Raw genomic sequence first — 6,095 nt, forward strand, 5'->3', positions numbered from 1 at the left:
CAGTGTAGGGGACTGTCTTGGGCGGGGGGAAAAAATGGACACATATGTAATACCCTTTGTAATAAAAAGAAAGAAAGAAAGAAAGAAAGAAAGAAAGAAAGAAAGAAAGAAAGAAAGAAAGAAAGAAAGAAAGAACTACTTAGGAAGGTACGATTAAATCCAATGCAGTATACCCTTGGACTAAATAGATGTTCTTATGAAAACTGTGTCAACCCATGGAGTCATTTCTCAACCTCTCCCCGCTCCGGACCCGCTAATGGTCCACTCCTGGAGAAGTAACTTAAGGAGCCAAAGGGCACTGCTTGGACCTGCCCCTCTGAGCTCCTCACTCTAGCTCTGGGTGGTTTAATTTTTTTCCCTAAAGCATTCAACTCACAAAGGCAGTCAAAGGGACCCCAGAGATCATGGGGTCCACCCTCTCATCTTACAGATGAGGAAACTGAGGCACATGGAGAGGAATTGAGTCTTCAAGCATAACTGAGGAAGGAACTCCAACCTTCCGATTTCTAGGCAGTGTGTTTCGGCCACACACTCTGCCTCTCCTGTGAAGATGAACAGAGGATGTTTGATGCACACATGGTCAAAAGTTCATCACCAGCGTGGTTATTAATAACGAGGTTAAAAACTTCAAGGCCAACCCAGTGCCGGTGGCTCCCAGGAAAGCCATCTTTTCTGTCTGTTCTCATCTAATTATGGGTAGGTACGGTAATTGGAAACAGGCGATATCCGATGGGCAGGGTTGCAGGAAATGGAAACCTCTCATACAGTTCTGCCTGGGAAAAGTCAGCCCCCACTATCCCCTGAAGCTGGGATGTGCTCAGAATTGCCCTGGGGAAAAGGAATAAAGGGAGTGGGAAAAACAGGCTTAAAAGACAAGATCACCAAGGTCTGGGAGAGTTATAGTCCCCCCAGGAAAGCCATGTGCTGGGCTCCTGCGCTGGGGGACTGAGGGAGGAGGACTCTGGGCTGTGTCAGCCTCCTGGGGACTGTTACTATGTCAGGGGTAATGCACACCCCTGATGGCTGTGGTTTGTGATCCTGAAGTTACACTGACTAGGTACTAGGTGCTGAACTAAGTACTGCTGATATGGCCCCACTGACTCCTGGCATCCATTCCATGAGGTAGGTGTCCCCCCCCCCCCTTTGAATAGAGGAGGAAACTGAGGCTTAAAGTGCCTGGATCACTTGCCCACAGTCCCACAGAGGAGGAGGAGCCAGGATTGGGGTTCAAGTCCATTGAAGTCCAGAGCTCTCGCATCCATTATGCTCCATGGTCTGTCCCTTGTGGTTGCACAGCCTCCATTCCTCCTCCAGACCAGACTGGTCCTCGCAGGGGGAGGGAAGCAGGAGCGCCAGGCTCCCGGGAACTGAAGGGCAGATGCTGGGCAGAGGACAATGGACGTGGAAGGGAGAAAAGGACACACACGGAGTGAGCAGGAACGGTTGTTTCTCCAATGCTCTCCGAGCGCCAGCCACGTGGGTTCAACAGACCCAGGAGCTGCCAACCCAGGCATCTGCCGCAGGCCGTGGTCGCTGCCGTGGGGCCGAGGGACCACCGCCACCGTCTGCGCCATCTGGCCTTCCGGTGGCAGAGATCGGCCGTCCGCGGCTGTGTGTGAGCTGAACAAGTCTCCAGTGGTTACCACTTAACAGGCCGGTGGCTGGATTACTCGCAGCCCCAGGCTCGGGAGCCAGGCTTTGGGCAGAGTTGCAGGTGGTTTCCCGTGGCTGCCATCAGCCTTGTTAACAGAACCGATCTTCTGCGGACGGTCATTTTCTCACCTGTGCCCACCAGCGGGGCTGCCAGCGCTGGGGGCTGATTTCCAATCCATCTTTCTCCCCGCCCCCTCATCTCTCTCTCTGTGTGTTTTCATTCCAAGCCAACTTTCTCATCAGTTCAAAACTCCATACTCCATTTTGTTCCCTTTTCTATTTTTTTAATATATTTTATTGATTTTTTTTTACTGAGAGGAAGGGAGAAGGATAGAGAGTCAGAAACATCGATGAGAGAGAAACATCGACCAGCTGCCTCCTGCACACTCCCCACCGGGGATGTGCCCGCAACCAAAGTACGTGCCCTTGACCGGAATCGAACCTGGGACCCTTGAGTCCGCAGGCTAACGCTCTATCCACTGAGCCAAACTGGTCAGGGCTCTGTTGGATGTTTGAACAGTATCTATGGCCTCTATCCACTAGATGCCAGTAGCACCCACCTCAGTTGTGACGACCAAGCATTGCCAAATGCTTTTCTATTTTTTTAAATATATTTCTTTATTGATTTCAGAGAGGAAGGGAGAGGGAGAGAGAGATAGAAACATCAATGATGAGAGAGGGGCATTGGTTGGCTGCCTCCTACACACACCCCACTGAGGACAGAGCTCAGGCATGTGCCCTTGACTGGAATCAAACCTGGGACCCTTCAGTCCAAAGGCAGATGCTCTATCCACTGAGCCAAGCCATCTAAGGCCATTTTGTTCCCATTTTTAAGTCCAATGGAGTTGGGAGATAAACAGAAGACCCTGTGCCCAGGTGTGACTGCCAGGACACGAAGTGACAAAAATACACAGAAAACATTCATCTGTCCCACTCTCCTGCGGGAGGGGGGGGCAGGGAGGAAGGGGCGTGTCCCCGTGTGTTTGGGACATTACTCAATTAGACCCATGCATGCAGGCCCTACCTGTGTCCCTGGAAGGAGTTGGAATTTTATCCCAAGGGCAATGGAGAGCCATTGACAGATTCAGCAGAGAACTGATATGATTGGAGAGACTTCCATCTAAAAAGCATCACCCCTTGCCGAGCCAATATGGCTCAGTGGCTGAGCATCAACCTATGAACCAGAAGGTCAGGGTTCGATTCCAGTCAGGGCACACGCCCAAGTTGTGGGCTCAATCCCCAGTAGGGGGTGTGCAGGAGGCATCTGATCAATGATTCTCTATGATCATTGATGTTTCTCTCTCTCTTCCTTCCTCTCTGAAATCAACAAAAATGTATGTTAAAAAAATAAAAAGCATCACCCCTCTTAAAGTTGTTTGTGAAATGTGGACTATATGGGAGTCAAGGTGTCAGGGACCAGTAAAAAGGCTTCTTTGAGGAGCCGGGAGGTGGCGGGGCCTGGGCTGAGAGGGTGGCCATGGCAATGGTGAGCAGAGGGGCATTCAGATGCGCAGGGAGAAAGCCCCTGGGCCTCGGAGGTGGGTTGCAGGAGGAGGAGAGATATCGCACGAGGACGACTGTCGGGTTCCCCACCTGAGCAGGTGGGTGGGGATGGGCTCCAAGTCCTCCCAGCTCTGGGATGCTACACGTCTGTAAGTGAGGGAGACTATGGGGATGCGGCACGTGGGGTAAGTTCCAAAAAGAATCATCTAAACCGCAGGTACTCACACCACCCCTGCCTGTGCACGCCTCGGTCAACCTTAATCGGGCACCATCTGTGTGCGCAGCACAAAGCCAGGATTTTAGGCCTCACCTGATGGGGTGGGCAGTTTCATGGGACATCAGGAAGGTGAGTGAGGTCCCAGGCCTCCCCTGTGCCCATGCTGCTCTGCTGCCTCCACCCCATTGTCTCAAACAGAAAGAATCAAAGGGCAGCGAGGGGAGGCAGAGGCTGCAGAAGGACAGTGTGACCCGCCAGCATCGGCTATGGCGGTGGGAAAGCTAGGAAGATTTGAAAGGTTCCACTTCAAAATAAAATAGAACTGACACTCTTATTTTCATTAAGTAAAAGCTGGGTCAGATCGAGCGATTCGAATGCCAACCTGGCAGAGAGCATGGGCGTTCTCCACTGGGTTTTGCTGTCTTTCTAAGAGGGGAGACCTGGGGGAGGCATGAACCTTCCCTTCTTCCTGCAGCTCATGCAGTACCCCAGCTGCGGAGCCCATCCTGCAGGACCAGCTGAGCCCCGGGCGACCCGCCTCCTCACCCATTCCCTGTCTCCCTGGGCACCACCAGCACCCGACCCAGCAGCTGGCCAGGATCCAACACCCAGTAGTCATGCAGGTCCAGTGGATGTGATGAGCTCCCATGAGTGCAGGGCCCCGCTAGGCCTGAAGGGCAGACAAAAGGACATGACAAATATGCCAAAGACAGGTTCTCTTTCCCAGGAAACTCACCATCCAGGGGGGAGGCCAGAGGCACCCCCAGGCTCCTGGGCAAGCAGACCTGATTACACACACTGGGGCAGCTGGGGGAGCCCTCTGGTGTTCATCCCGGCAGGCCAAGGTCCCAGGGCTCTGGCTAGGCGTCTGCAGTCCCCAGGGTCACGCCAGCCGTGGTGGGGTTAGAGCTGGTCTGTGAGGTGCTCAAGTAAACAGCAGCCACATCTGAGCAGCACATGGGATGAGGGGGTGCAGGGGGTTGGGGACACTAGTTTCTGAGGTTCTGAGACACCCCAAAGGTCTCCCACTATCAGCAACACTGCAGTGGTCACCCGCCCTCCAGGCGCACCGATGGTGCAGGCGCCCTCTAGTGGATGGAAGGGCCCTGCGCCCTGGGCTCCACCTGGAGCCTCCAGCTTTCGGACCTGCTTCCCTGTACCCAGAGGGAGGATTAGTTCCAGAGAGGCACCCGCTCCAGGGCAAAGCTGTGAGCACAGGACAGTGCCTTCCAGCTTCAACATCCCTCCCCTCGCCCCTCCTCAGCGTCTCCCCAGCTCCCCACAGATCCAGCCACAGAGTTACAAGTTCTCCCTAGGCCCTTGCCAGCTTGCTCCGTGGATCTCAGCTTCACTAAGGCACACACGTCACACTGTAAATAAGACTCAGTGTCCTTGTCAGGAGGGAGTCAGCTCCCAGCTAGCAAAGCCCGGTTAGGAGAGACGTGCCCATGTGACTGAGGCTCCCAGGAGGCTTCTGGACGGCATGGGGGGCGCCCATTCTCCCCTTCTGCAGGGCACACCCAACCGTAGGACTCCTAAAACCACTGGCACCCCACTTGCCAGAGGAGACGTAGGCAGAGGGACCAGAAGAGGAGGAAGAGGGATCGGCGGTCCCTGCTTCAGCAATAGCAGGGGAGGCCACGTGGGCTTAGAGTCCCAGGCACAGAGCAAAGGAGGAAGCCACGGCCCAACCTGGCCCCGTCAGTCACCCTCTGCCACCACTGCAGCACCCCAACGTGCTCCTAAGACAGCCGGTGGCAGGCAGCGAGGGGCCTGCCTCACCCATTGGTACCTATATTTCCAACAGTATCAAAGCTTTATGTATGTTTGCCAAAGGGAGGCCACGCCAGAAAATTCTTTTCAGTGACACTTTGGTCAATCAAGCATAGTCCCTGCCCTCAAGGAGCTTTGAGTCCATCAGTCAAATGTGAAATCAGTGGCCCATGCCACCCTGCCCCTCCCGTGCCCACACAGAGCAGGCTGCTCACGCTGTCACTTTGCCACTGGACTTGGTATTCAGCGTGACTCTGGACCCCATCCCTTCGTGATAAGGAACACCTGCCCGTCCATCTCCAGAACATACCCAATGCACCCACTCCCCTCCCTGTCCCAGGCACCACCACTCTCTCTGCACTGCAGCGGCATTGCTTCCGCTTCCTGCCAGGCCACTGCACGCACTTCAAAACGCTGGTGCCTCCATGGCGTCCCTTCCCTGGCTTCCCTGCCTGTGCTCTGGGCCCTCTTGGCTCAGCTGCTGGGTCCCAGCCTCTGGCCAGCTCCTCTCCCATCCAGTAGGGGGAGAGACTCTCCCTGTCCCCCTGTAGGAAGGACCCATACTCCCTGGCCCCTCCCCCAAGCTGGCTCTTTCTCAGCCTTCACCTTGCTGGGAGAAGACTGCCCCAGCCCACATCCCACAGTCACACCCTACAGCCACCCCCCCTCCCCCCAACACACACACACACCCCTCCAGGAGGCTCAGCCGCTGCCCCCATCACAGTCAGCACTCGGTGTGCACTTCTGTCTGCTTCTCAGACCCATCCCACAACCTAGAACGGGAGCTGCCTGAGAGGCAAGTGTCAGTACTGTTCATTGCGGAACCTCCAGCCCCTTGCTGCATACAGTCGGCACTCAATGAATACTGCAATGAATGAATAAAAAAGTTCATGGAATGAGAGCTCAGCAGAAGGAACAGTCGCCTCCAGGTGACTCAAGGCCAAAGGTG

The sequence above is a fragment of the Myotis davidii genome, unplaced genomic scaffold (genome assembly GCF_000327345.1).
Source record: "Myotis davidii unplaced genomic scaffold, ASM32734v1 scaffold107, whole genome shotgun sequence".
In the NCBI taxonomy this organism is placed as follows: domain Eukaryota; kingdom Metazoa; phylum Chordata; class Mammalia; order Chiroptera; family Vespertilionidae; genus Myotis; species Myotis davidii.